A 15,368-nucleotide genomic window follows, 5' to 3' on the forward strand; every position below is an offset into this window, starting at 1 on the left:
GCATGGTGCTGAGTGGAGATGTTCCATCTGAGGAAAGCTGCCGGCATAAATAGAGATGTGGAGAAGATGAGTGAGACATTGTGGGTTTCTCTAAGTATTGCTGTTTTGAGTTGTTGATTGTCCTAGAGAAGCCCCTCATGACTAGCTTCCCCACTGTGAGTTCGACTATTGTCATCAGAGGAGCTCAGGACCTTGTTGGTGAGAGTGGTTGTGGTTCACTTTTGGGGAGCTCTGGTCCTGACATCAAGCATCGCTTCCTGGCTCTGGAGGGGAAGATGTATACCATTTAATCTCCAGAACAAACTCATCACGCTGGCTTCCTGGCATGTACTTGACTGTTCTTATCGTTGGAGGAACTTGGAACCTCCATGTCACTGAGGATGGCTGTGGCACTTTTCAGGGCCCCCCTGGTTCTTATTTTGAGTGTGACTTCTTGGCTCCAGTGTAGAACCTTCAACCTACCAGCACAGCTCCTTCTGGCATAGACTGGCATAGACTTTCTAGCTTCCACCGCTGACCTTTGGGCCTTCGCAGCATGTATCTATAAAACAGACCTGTGTGAGTCCTTCTTGTGGGATCTAGACCTCCAGTTAGACTCATGGGAGGCATTATTATAGGCTCTAGGTTTTCATCTGGACTCATGCAGGACATTGCTGCAGGATCCAGGATCTTGGCTGAATATTCCAGGTCTTTAGTATTGTGGACAGATTTCCTGCACTTTCTTGTGTCCATAATAAAATAATATTATAAATTCTGTGTCCTGATTCTAGTTGTTTTCCTCACAACCCCTGACTGCAACCATAAGATAAATGTAAAAATATTCTCAAAGTGTACTATAGCTTTGAATATAGGAGTGAACCTCAGAAATTGACACAAAATGGATATAACTTGCTAAACAGTTGCAAGGAAGTGATATATTTTAAATATGATTTGTAAAGTGTTTCTGGTGAGATTAAAATGTCTGTATTTCCACAATTTCATCTCCAGCCAATGTAAAATGTGATGTTGAAGGATAAACACTAAAGTTGGAAATTATTTAAAAGATAAGGTTTCAGTGACAGAAACACTTAGTACACTATTAGAGAATATTAAAAATAAACAGAGTGACATTAAATAAATTTTTAAGATTTTAGCTATTGGCATCCAAGGAAAAAGGCACTGTGTCTCTGTTCTGGAAGTCAGACACAATAATTCCAGCCACTAGCTAGGTGTTGTCTGGACAATGTAGGTATAAATCATCTGGCCTTTACATAAATTATTAAAATGCCTTTTCTTTGGATTCAGACATAACAAGAATCTCCTAATTATTATTTTGGAAAGACATGATGTATGAGCATCTGTCTTAGTTACTTTTAACTTGTTGCTGAGACAAAATACCTGATGCCCAAAGTTGGGAAAGGAAAGGTTTATTTCTTAAAGTTTTTTTGGAGGTTTCAGTCCATACTTAGTTGGCTCCAAGGGGGGCGGGGGGCGCAGTTCATGGTGGCTGCTAACAGGAAGGTGGAAAAGGCAAAAGAGAGAGAGACACACCTTCTTCTGGCCATTACACTGTATGCTGGCTCCACCCCTTTGTGGTTGTAGCACTGACACCATCAATCCAAGCACTAGACAGTGAACCAATCACAAATGCACAATGCAAATGCATGAGGCCTGGGGGCCACCAACATAAACCGTGACAACATCTAATTTGAAAAAACAGGTAACTTTAAAGTATATTCATGATGTCCTGTAAACATTCTTCCTATATGATACGCCTGCTTTTTCTTCTTGTGTAAGTCACATTAGAAATGAAGTATAGTGGTTAAAAATAAAATATTATAGGGACCTAAAAGTATTCATCGTAGCTTGAGTTTACTGCTCCTATGGCAGCCCGCCCTCTTCACTCCTTGCTGAGGCCCTTTAGCAATCTTTGACGTGTTTGGAGACTGTCAAGGGAAAGCTGCTGACATAAGCCAAATATATTCCACATCTTTATGTAGAATTCAAAATTTCTTTTTCTATAGAAATAATATAAACTGTGGCTAAATGTAGTTGAAGTGGTACCAATAGTAACATACTTAAGCATGTTTTTTGATCATTTGAATTTGCCTCAGACTCAAGTGAAACTGAAAGTATTATCATACTCTACTGCTGATGTTTCTTAGGGTAGAGAAAAAGTTCTGTCTTAGCATTGTATCAATGCTATCAAAAATGGTGAATAAAATCAATCAAAAGGGTCAAAGCCACTCTGAAGCCAGGCTCAAATAAACGTAGAGACTGAGACAAAACTGGAAAAACATTTTTTGAAAAATCCATGTATAAATAAAATTTTCAAACAATATGCTTTTGAGATTGGGAAGTGTCTTTGTTCTATCATTACTATAAATTATTGACCATTATTAATCTATAATCTCTTTGATCTCGCTATCATTTCACCTGGAATGGGAAAACTTAATGCTGAATTAAAATTGAGAGTCTTAAATTGCACTACTAAAACTGATTCATTCCCAGGTATTTGTTGAACATGTATCATATATCAGGCACGCTACTGCACTAGGTTTTGAGATACAGAATAATTAAGACTGATGAATCCTTGCCATCATGAAACTTGAAGTGTATTAGGGGTGATACATACTAATCTGTCTACTACAATAATAATTTTGACTCTACTGAATCTTGTAAGGGACATCCATCCCTCCCTCAAAAACAAAGTACTTTGAGACCTCCTTTGGGAGTTAAAGAAGAATAAGGACAGATAATTTTGTCTTGAAAGAAGTGTTCACTAAAAAAAGTGGAGAATAAATATCCCACTTACAGGGACCAGTTTCTGGACAGCACCTTGGGGTAGTGAAAAACAAAGAAACAAACAAAATGAGCATCTAAGTGGCAAGAGCACATTAGCATAAACTAAGACTGAAGTGTTAGGTCAGGGTTAAATGAGACAGAACGTTGTAGGCCATGTCAGAGATTATAGAGGTCACTCAGATATCAAGAGAAAGCCACAGAGTGTTTTGTTCATGGCAATAACATGATTAGATTTAGGCTTAAATCCAGTTGCTGATTTCTAAGAAATCGACTTAGTTGTAGTTGTCCCTGCAAAGCAGTCTGTAGCAAATGAATGCCTCAATCCATGATTTTAAAACCATGAGCAGTCTGTTTTTTGAATTTCTAAATCTACTGTTTGAGTGAGCCCCTAAAATACAGAATCATCGATTTCTACATTGCTTTCCTGAAAATTTGACTTTTTAGCCTGAGGAATGAACATAGTTACTAATATTTTCTCTGTTTCAACTTCAATCTTTTAAATTATTTATCAGCTTTTCTACTAGCCTCTAAGCTCCTGTCTAGAAGTTTGATGGGAGTTCAGACTCTATATCAGCTTTTGGGTCATTAGAAATTCATTTGGAGAATTCCAATAGCAATTTATTAACAAATTAGCATGGAAGCCCATTTTCTTATTTTTTTTTACTTGTTTATATATTTGGATCATTCTACCATGGCTTGAGAGAATAAATGCAGTGTCTAGATTAAACCCAATGAGAGACCATATTAGGAGAATTTGGTTTATTATAAACTGCATTATATTGTAAGCATATCCAATGACTCTTTGGCATCAATCTCTTCTTAAGAAAATAATTAAATGTAGTTCAACAAGCCTCAGACTTGTTCAACTATCTTTCTTCGATGTTCAGAACCCTGTCTCTGATTATCTAGCGAGCTCAGCCTGCAGAAGCAGTGTGTGGGGGTGAGGTGGATGGATTGAGATTTTTGGCCCTCCATTACAAACTGGAACATTTTCAAAGGATGCACACATGTTTGGTCCATCTGTCTTCAAGGACTCAGCAGTCTAGTCAGTAAAACTTTCTATTCAGTGTTTGAAGCTTCATTGCCAAATATTAATAACTCATTTTATTTATAACTGATTCTACAAAGTAAGAAACACAGGTGATATTCATGAAGAACTCAATAGTAGTCAAATTTCAAAGGTCAGATACTGGAAGTATGGAATGAGAGAAACCATATCGTGGTTATTTTAGGGTATAAATGTTGCCTGTGGATAATTTGCCCACTCATAATACTAGTTTTTAAGGCTTTCCAGGACCTCTCTGCAGAGATATGCCCTCAATCTCCAGGCAAATCAGTATTCTCCAGAAAGTTCCCCAGTATAAAGACTTTGAAAAATGTCCTCATGGTCTTCTTTCTCACTTGGTCTGGTAAATTAAGGTCCCTAATTGGCCCCTGATTTCTTTTAGTGATGATTTTTTGATTCTAAACCCCTCCTGGAGTTAATGACTTCAGACAACAAAGGCTACAATAATGAAAAATTTCAGCTACGTACCATGTCAGGAGGGAAAATTACTGAGGACAGGCAAGATCTTTCTCTTGTCAGTGTCCTGTGCTATGATCATAAGAATAGCAACAAATTTTTGAGAAATCAAAAAGAAAAGAGATGCCAGGAGTCAGCTTAATTAAGTTCAAATTTTCAGAAGACAGTGACAGTTGCATTGTGGGTGTACACTGTCCTTCATTTCCTTCATTTTATAACAACAGTGATTCTTCTTTTGGGAATTTACCTTTCTTCCTATAGGAGTGGGATATCAATTAGTATGACTTGATGTCTCCTAGCCATGTGGTTGACATGTGACTCAACAGAGATAATCAATACCCACTCCTGCATAAGTATCAAGTTGACTCAACTTACGTGAATTTTATTTACACTGATAGAGGTATTTCAAGAGACTGTCTGTTCAATCTTTCTACCGAAGTATTCAGAACTACCAACATTCTTAATCTTTCTGAATCTGATTATTTAATCTTCTCTTTTTTAGTTCTTTTAATGAATTCCTGTTATTGTTTGAAGAGAGTGAATTGGTGCTATTTGCAAACAAAAACTGTGACAACTGGAGTAGAATTTCAACTTGATTGGCTTTTGAATTCTCCCCAAGGATTGGTAGACCAACCTTCTATGTGTTTGGGTGGGTCCGAGAGACATGGCCTTGGGTCTATGTCTGGTTCCTTGACTCTTCCATTCTAGCCATCTTCCCTGGTTTTCTTCCCCAAAGCCTCCATTCTATTACAATGTCTGCCTTGGGGCCAGCCAATCATGGACTGAAATCTTGAGCAAGTTAAGCCTCTCCTTTTTTAAGGTGTGAGTGTTGGATATTTATCTCAGCAATGGGAAAGCTAATACAGAAAAGTGGTACCAGAGAGTGGGGTCATAGCTGTGACTATAGCTAATCATGTGGTTTAGAAGGCTTGGGAACTGTTTTATGGGAGGAGTTTAGAAGGTTTTGAGACACCAGCTAAAGAACTTCTAAATACTATAAGAAAACCTGATTCTGGTCGGAGTTCAGAGCTCCAGAATGCTAATAGGAACGTGATCAGTTTAGGCCAGACACAAGAGGTTTCAGTTTGGAACAAGGTTGTTGGACTATAGGCTATGTGTGTTATGCTTTGGAAGAAAAATTTGTCTCCATTTTTCCCATGCCCTAAAATTTTTCAGGAGATTGAGATTAATTAACCTGGGCAGAAGAAATTTCAAAACAGTCTAATATTCAGGCTGTGTCATCATACTGCTATTTCTAATTTTTATTTATTTATTTATTTATTGCTATTTTTAGCAAAATTTATGAGAGTCAGGGGCAAAAGGCAGAGCAGAAACTTCACAAGCCAATGTGCAATTTGCTACTGTTCTGGTGTTTAGGGAAGTCTTTCTTAGCATGAGTAGCCAACTGATTATGAAGAACAGAGCTTGTCTGCTGTCCTGTGTTACTTTTACACTATGAGGTAGATACAAATTTTGTTAAATTAAACTCTTGAGATTTGACTGAAGTGAAAGACTGAGAGGCTGATACTAATTAATAAAAGAGACTGACTTTAGAAAATGTAGGAAAATGGGTAGTAATTATTTTTGTTTGTCAGCATGGAATCTAAAAGACAATGTACATAGGATTATTTTATTCTCTAACTTTTAAACATCAGAGTTGTTAGAATAGCAATAGAAGGGAAATGGAAAACCATATTATTTCTTTGACTTGAGTAATATGTAAGCCCTATTACAGGAAATTGAACAGATTATATGCAAATTATTTTCATTTGAATAATAAGAATAAATGAAACTATAGACCAAGATCATCCAGTATGAATGATAAAGGTATAAAATCAATATTACATATACTAATTTCATTAATTTTGTGTGGCAGTTGATATTGTTTATATGAAAAAATCATTGTTTCACAATGAGTATGTGGTACTGACTTTGGGTTTGATTTTCCAATTCTACCACATTTGTATGATGATTCAGGTTACCCACATCTTTTCTTTATTTGAAGCACTGCAGTATCATTTTTTATAGGGGACACAATGATGTCATTTGGTCTGCTTTTGGTGTGTATACATCGTGTAAGTATGAAGACATTCCAAATTTTTAAAAACTAACAATTAAAGTAACACTGCTTGGTACCAGTGTGAGAATAAATGCAGGAACAGCGGTGATATTGGAGTCTTGTTATGAAAGGGTCATCCAAATTTTACTGAGCACATTTATATTGAGTTTTTGAGCATCAATTTTACAGCAAAATGATAACATCAGAATACTTAGTAATGAGAATCTCTGAGAGGAACGTGGGGATTCCTCAGAATATATCTGTGGACTATCAGAGGCTGCATATTCTAGTCTGAAAGATGTTACAATTGATATAGTATTGATATAGTACCAAAATTTCAGTAATCACAGCACTGGACGCCTTCATCTATACAAAAGTAAATAAAATTACTAAACCATAGGGTAAATTAGTAAGATGTTTATTAATGGGTCAGTATCCTAAATGATACTAGGAGCTTTCTAGTGGTATGGCTTACAATCCTGGCTTTCAGTTGCTTTATTCTACAACTTCATCCAAATCACCTATAAAACTATAGACTTGTGAAAGAAGTATACTATATCAACATAAACAGGAGATATAAACATATATTCATAAAGAAGAAATATGCAAAACAACCCCTAATCCATCTTCCTCCCAAGATTTGATTTTTATGCCATCAGATGTCTATTCCACTCACTAATCCTTCTTTTCACAGTCATGTACTGACCCTTAGAAGATCATTCTTCGTCATTCTGTCATTCATTCCAATAATACACTTGTCTTGATTCTTAGTGGTTCTTACACACATGCACACACACACACACGCGCGCGCGCGCGCACACACACACACAGATGATCCTTCCAATTGCCTGAATTTTCAGTATCTTGAATCCATATACTTTTTCGATGGCTTTATCTTGCATATTACCCAGCCACTTTACAGGTCAACTCTTAAACTCTGTGAATATAAATGATTGGAACCCCTATATAGTCTCAATTTAAAGTTTTACTTTAACAGTTTTTCAAATCTTTCCACTTCATTTATTCCATTATTTTGATTCCAAAAATCCTTCAAATCCATCAGGTCAATAAAATATCTGACTACCATCAAATCACTCATGTTTTCATTTCCTTTGTTATCCAGGTTGATTTTTTTTTTTTTTTTTTTTTTGTCTTTTTCATTTTTATCGGTACTGGGGATCGAACTCACGACCGCCTGCTTGAAAGGCAGGTGCTTATGCCGCTGAGCTAAATCCCCAGCCCCCCAGGTTGATTTCTGTGATCAGTTATTATACTAACTGCCTTGCCTATACCCTCAGCTTCTTTTCACTCATGCTGTATTGTTTTCAATTATCTTCAGTCATGGTGAAACACAGTGTTACACCTATTGTATGCCTGTACTTGTTTAGTTGACATGACTGAAGAAAAACACAGAACCGTGCTGATTGATCTCACTTCATATTCATGATCATTAACCTTCGTCTAGCAATTACACTCCCATTCTGTTAGACTCGTTCCTCCCCTTCTCCTTAAACCTTCAACATTTCTTCCCTCATGTTCATTCTTAACTTATGACATTGCCTTCTCTTTTCCTAAGAAAACAAAAACAATACTTTAAAAGCTTTCCAAAGCAGCACCACCCTTTTTTGCCTCTTCAGTTTTTTTCAGGTTATTAGAAAAAACTGTAAGTACTTCTAGATAAGGCCAGGTTCTTTGTATTCTTAACTTTTTCCCCTTCTCTCCCACTCAAAAATGTCCTTCAGCTGCTCTCCTTATATGTCTCCTACATCACTGTTTTAGCCATCTCTAATAGAGTTTCTCTATAGTGAACAAGCATGTTTTTATTCTTCCTAAAAATCCTCAAACATTTCGTTTATTTCACTGTGTTTGCTGCTTGTAAGCCATTTCTCTTCTCTTTCTACTAAAGACCTAAGAAAAAGGTCACTTGTACTCCAATCCTTTCTTCCTATTTTTTCTTGAATATGCTTTAAATACATTTTTATGCTGTCGTTATTCCACAGTCACTCCTGTCACTATGATCCATAACCTCAGGTCCTCGTTTTGTGGGGCCTCAGCAGTACCTCCTTCACTTGCGATGCAACCCCCATGACCGGTTTTTCAGCTGCTTCACTGACTCCTTCCATTCATTTCTTTCTGGTTATTGTTCACTTTATGCTCAGTCTTTGCATCTCTCTCTTTCACATCTCTACTCAATCCCTTGGAGGTTTGATACAATAGCATGTCTTTAAATACCATCTAAATACTACTAACTCACAAGATGATATATTTCTAATATTGTTATTCCGACCTCTCCCTTGAATATCTGACTTAAATATTCAACAGACAACAGACAGGCACCAAAATACTAACAGTCAAGAATTATGTCCTGACCTATCTTCTTCCAAAATGATCTCTTTCTTAAGTTTTGTTCTGATCATGGCAACTCTATTCTTTTAATTATTTTTGCACTGAGAAATTATAGCTTTATAATATAATGGTTCATGTTATTACATTTTAGATTATTGATAAATTATTTATCCAAGTCTCTCAAGTAGGATATTTTTAATTTTGTGGTATTTATGATGAAAAAGATAAGTTTGGTAACTACAGTTTGGAGGGCTACTGGTTATTCGTATCCCTACCATATGTAGGGCATTAAAAGGGTAGTAGCTAAGATATTGAAAGTAAAGCCATGATTTATGAAAAACATCTAGAGAAACTGAGTATATACTTAAGCTAGAAAATGAAGAAATTGAAGCAGCTATATCTATTATATATTTCTAGAGTTTTTCATAATTACCATACTTGGACTCTTCCTCTTCTGGTTTAGATAAGTCGTTAGAAACGTAACAGTGATTTCTTCTGGAGTGGATGGACTTGATCCATCACTAACACTAGTGAAATGTGATACTACTAGGTTTAAGCTATTTTGTCACTAAGAGAGCAGGATTTTGAGATACTTTACAGTTAGTATATTGTATGTCCTGAGGAAATCTGTATGATTTTTGCTTTGCTTTGGAATATCTCAGAGCATAGAGGAAACTGATTACTCAGTGTCATTTATTTTTTGTTTTTTGAGACAAGGTCTCATTATGTAGTACAGGATGACTTTGAATTCATTAGTAATTCAGCTTGCCCATGAACTCATGAATATCCTCCTACCTCAGTCTAACTAAGTTCTGGAATTTTACACAGTACCATCATGCTTGGCTCATTCAATGTCTTAAAACAAAAAGTTTACTTGAGTGTTATGATATTTTATCTAAGAAAGAAATAGGCAAGTATCCCGTGGATTTATATGCAATGACTGGATCATAGAACCAGACCTCAGATAAAACTTTCTGTTTAATTCTCCTTAAGATGAAGGCTTCTTCTGCTCAGATGTGTAAGAGTTTATGGAAAGGGTGTCTTTCTCTAGGGGTTGAAAGCCAAGCAGGAGTGATATATGACATCTGTCACTTATAAATCTTCCACATATGATTTTAAAAATCTATTTTTAAATTTTTGTCTTCCTTCAGGACCACAAAGTGGAAGTTATGGAGTGACAGATTTTGACTCTCTATAAAAACAACGTAATCATTTTTCAGGATGTGTCATCTCTAGAGCAGTATTTTTCCATCTTGATAGTATTTGAAATCACTTTGGAAAGCTAAAAAAACCGATTTCTGGATCCTGCCTGTAGAGATTTTGATTTAGTTGATGTGAATTGTGAGCTCAGCATGGACACATTTTTGAAGCTCCTACTGTTGTTCTATTTGGTATCCAAGGTTGAAATCTACTTCTCTAGAGATATTTCTCCCTTTTTTCTATTATGGGGATAGACGAGGGCAGGGGGTAGTGTTTCAACTATATGGTAGATGAACATAGAGAGCAGATGTTGTTGAGATGATTTAAACATTAAACAGCTGATTGAAGTGGATATCCCTTTATCTTTGCCACTCTTGAGATTCTATCATGTTGTGCCTATTCACCTCAGTACACATATACAAAATCAAAGAAATACAGACAAGGACACAAATTCCTCTGAGCCATATAAATCAGGATGATTTTGCTAATATTATATTCCTAGTTGCTGCCTTTTTGGGTGGGTGAGCTACTCTTTTATACTGAGTGCTTTTCAGTGCACATGACACAGTTTTATTAGATTACATTATCCACAGCATTAAATCAAAGTGATGCTGTTAGCCCACTAGAAGAAGCATCTTAACCAGCTATGAGGGTATATGAATGTGTATGAGTTGGTGGTAAGGAGCAGAAATTTAAGTCAAATTAAAAATCTGAAAGAGACTGCAGTACATGGGAAATAAGTGCTCATTTCTACCAGTCTCAATTATTTTTCTTTTTCAAGGTCAACCTGACAATTTTTCACAACTCCTACCCGCAAATGATGCCCTTCCTGATTGATTGACTCTTACAGCTGGAAGCTCTCCTTACACCCAGGAGGCAAGCTTGGTTTTTAGCATATTATAAAAATATAAATGCCAAAGTGAAAAGAATACTGGGCTTCTGTTCACTTTTGTGTAAAAATCAAAACATCATGAAAACTGTAGAGCAGTTAATTTTTAAAAAAGAAATTTTAAAATGATTTGAAAAAATAATATGTTGAGGAAATTGCTAATTATTTTTTCTGAATCTAAATAAAGCCTTATTATTATAACATTTCTGGGTAGTACTTTTCCAATTCTTCCTTCCCACTCAATCAAGCATTCATTCTGGTGTGGCAAAAGGAAAGAAATCTTTCCTTTATCGAATCTTTACATTAGTATTGTAGAATGAAAAAAAAATCTAATGCTCACTTTTAACTGTATAGACCATTTTTTTGGAATATTTTTGTCCCAAAATTAAACTATAGCTTAGAAAATCAGAATAAATATTCACAATTTTTTATGTAGAGATAGTCAAAACTTCCTGTGAATTCTTAACTACCAGACTGATAAAGATAGACCTACATGAAGTTTTATAGAAGTAGGAAAATGTGATTAAATGGAAGAAGACAGTAGGAGGTGGGAAGTAGGATTTATAGTAAAAAACAATATTTCAAGGTCATCATTTGATTTAAATACTACATAATGTATTAACTGCCTTTCAAAATCTAATACTCTACAAGTAGCCCCTGTTTAAGTGGCCTAATCTATTAGCTATCTGGAGCAAATGTGCTCTTTTTCTTTAGTGTCCAGCAACATCTGAAGTGTAATATGGCACACAGAATTGACAAAATACATGATCTATTCAGACATTGGCAGTCACAAAGTGAGGGAAGGGAAAGTATGAAGAATAATTTCAGGAACTCTATTAGGGGCTATTTAGTTGATTAACATATTTCTGTTTGAAATGGGAATTGTTCTGTTTGGGGCAGATTTCTGTAATACATCTGTTTTAGTTACTTTCCTTATCATGATGATACAATACCCAATTCCCAAAGCTTTGAGGAGGAGGGGTTTATTTTAGTCCACAGTTTGTAGAGGTTCCAGGTCATAGTCAGGTGGTTCTAAGGCAGCGAGGCATGGCAAAGGGCATCATATAGGAGGCTTGCTTATGGCATTGTGGTCAGGGAAGCAGAGAGAGTGAAGGGAAAGAGATAAAACCCTGTAGACCATGCCCGCAGGTGACCCAGTTTTTTCTGGCCAGCCTTCACCTCTGGTTACATTTAGCTATAAACTCAACAGTGAACTAATCCATTGATAAATGTCATGTATTCATGATCCAATCACTTCCTCAAAGCCCACCCAAGAGTACACAAGTCTTGGGGTACTCAGATACAAACTGTAACTACATCTAAATGGAGATATCAACTAGAAAAGTGACTATGTTGGTTCTGGAGCTCAGAAAGAGATCTGAATTAGAGTGAGCAGTGTGCAGACCATTAGCCTATACACAGCACTTAAAGCCATGGAACTAAGCAGGCCAGAGAATCTGGGAATTAGAATGTAGAATGTGAAGCAAGAGGATTTTAATAAAACCTTGAGGTAGTTCAGTATGTGGAGGGGACAAGAAATAAGTAGCTAAAAAGCAAGTTAACTAGGAGAGTAAGTCATAGAAACAATTACATGAAGAAAAATAAAGAATTCAGCCAGCATACATATTCATTAATACAATAATTGTACTGTCATTGTTAAAATGATAGCTTATTATTTCTCTCATACTTTGTGTGGAGAACCCAACTTACTTACGAATTGTTTATTATTTCCATTTTTTTTCCTCCAGAATATTTGCCGAGTCTCTGAATACTTCATGTGGATTATCAGAAAATGTTTTGCAAGGTCAATGGATATCAATAGTCATTCCAATTTGAAATTTGTTAATCAGAAAGAAGAAAGATAGGAAGAGAAAAGAACAAGAAAACCAACAACTATCATAACTCTCTTTAATCCTGGATTTTTGAATAGAGAGATTAAGTTTATATATTTCCTTCTGTTTGAAAAAATATTTTCATACTGAAAATTTCCAAACACTTTTGAAACTATCTCTAATATATAGACACTTTCCCTTTGTCCTAGTTTGCCAGCAAGATCTCATAAAGATCTGATTTAAGGCCATAGCATTTATTAATGAGAACACAACATGACTGAGTTAATTGTGTATTTTCTGTTTTTTCATTCTGGATGTCCCCAACTGAACTCAGTCAAACTTATAATTTCTATGCAGATTTTTCTTCTAGATGACTAGGTAATTAGTAAACTATATAGATTCAGCTATCTAAGCTACAAATCCTAATAGTATTTTACTAGTTTTCATGTTGTTTTGTATGATTCAGTTAACTATCTTTTTCCAATAATTCTGTAACAATCACCAGGATTCATATGAGACTTTTGGTGCAAAAAAATAATAGTAGCAAATATTTATGGAGGGTTTCCCATGCACCTGGCTATCATGAATTCTCTCAACCTTCACAAAGTTTGGTGATTTTCGATTCCTTTTGTAGGAAAGAAAACTGAAACCCACAGGAGCTAATCAACATTCTCAGTGTTATACCCTGCAGAAGGGCCATGTGAATTCCTGTTAACTATTTCACAACAGTAAAACCAGAGTTCTGAAAAACACACTTTTCTTTTTTTGATATGAGGAATCAAACTCAGGACCTTGAGCTTGCCAGGCAGGTACTATACAGCTGAGCTATACTGTCAGCTGTAATAAACATGCATTTATATCCTTGCTTCCTATAGGTTTTGCCACCCAAATTTAAAAACAGCATTGTTTAAAAAAAAAGTAGCATTTGTTGAGGTCCTGGGTATTTTTTTTTTTGTACAGAATATTTTCGCAAGAACTGTTTCAGATCAATATATTTGATCTCCATAACTAAAACACACTGGACAGAGAGGTACTTTAAAAAGTAAAGCAAAGTAATATTTGCACTAAGTAAAGAAAAACTACAGCTAAAGATAGTAGAGAAATGAGGCTGAGAAATAGAATTTATCTTTTAACTGAAGAGAGCTAAAGGCAGAAAACCTCATAAATCGCTCACTTCTGAAAAAATACTTCTAAAGTTCTTCAGCTTGGCAAAGGTTAGTCAAAGGTACCCAAGAAATTGATTAGAGCAGTATGGCCAGAGAGGACGCACTTAAAGGATTTTCCTGTCTTAGAGACTGCAATTGGATAGGCAAACAGTTACTCATCTTTTCTTACCCCTGACTTTGTGTTTGAAATTTTGTTTCTGCAAAAGTTTGAGTTTTGCAGGTATCCTGGCTTCTTCTATGAAACTCTAATGTGCCAATTTTAGCAAAGCTAATAATTAATGTGGGTCTTACAGTATTTTAGCATCTTAACCTTTTGTTCCCCATCATGAATAAGTAATTTGGTAGAAGTTTTATTAAATTTATTATTACCAGCACAAAAATAAATATGCATTCCTTTTAAAACTGATTCATGAGTCGTAATGAATTAAAGCATCAGGGAATAATGAAGGCTATGTTAAAATGAATAGTTGCTCTTGTATCCATATTCCAAGCCCAAGAAAGCATATCATCAATGTTTGTAGTATTTTTATCATCTTGATGAGGGTAGCAGGGTCAAAGAACCTATGAATCTTGCTCCCAACTTCACTTTGATTAACAAATTCCAAGTGTAAACATCTCTTTCTTTAATCTATAATTGTAAATCTCCAACTGGCTTTAAAAGTCTCTAATATTCCTCTAAGATTTTGTCATTTTCCTCTGAAATTTTCTTTTGTAAATCAGTGTGTTATTCCTTGTTCTTTCAGCTATTTATTTTTGTTTATTCTTTACTTTTTAAATAGCAATAAATATAACACAATCATAATTTTCATTTGTTGAGAAAACTGAAGTTTGTGTCATCACTTTTCAAATTTAGAAATCAAAGAAATGGATTGTTTTTCTTTCTGACATAAAAGTTTATGAAAAAATTTGTGGTTTCTTCCTCTAAATTGAAACCACAAGCAGTCATGTTTTCGTTTTTCATACTTATCTGTTCTGATTAATTGATTATGCTTTCTAATTACCATTTTAAAATTCTCTCTGAATTTTGACAGCTACACAAAAAGAAGTCAATGTAAATGGCATGACTTTCACTTTACAAAGATTTATTACAGCATCTGTTCTCCAAAGAGACCTACATTCTTAACGAGGGTGTATGCAGCAGGGAAGCTGGCCGAGCTGCCCAGGGGGAGTAGTGAAGCAGGCTTCGGAGCAAGTCTGTGAGCAACATGGAGGCGCAACTGTGCTACTCCATTTGGTCGCAGATTTCTTTCTCTCCAGCTCTGCTCCAGTGCTTTGATTCCCAGCTGCCATGAAGTGATCAACTTTACCCACCACTCCTTTTTACCGTGATGTTGCTATCTTGCAGCCCGGCTGATCATGTAGTGAAACCTCGAAACCATAAGCAAAAATAAACGCCTGCCTCCTTTACATTGTGTATGTCAGGTATTTGGTTTCTGAGATGAACCGCTGACTGATAGAGTATACATTCATGAAACATTTAAAAACTAAAATTTAGAATTAAATATGAACACATATTATTTTGACATAATATCTCCTGAAACTATCAAATATTTAGTATAAAATATTTAGT

This window comes from Cavia porcellus, unplaced genomic scaffold, assembly GCF_034190915.1.
Source record: "Cavia porcellus strain 051 isolate PalLab524CR breed Dunkin Hartley unplaced genomic scaffold, mCavPor4.1 scaffold_15, whole genome shotgun sequence".
NCBI classification, from domain to species: Eukaryota; Metazoa; Chordata; class Mammalia; order Rodentia; family Caviidae; genus Cavia; species Cavia porcellus.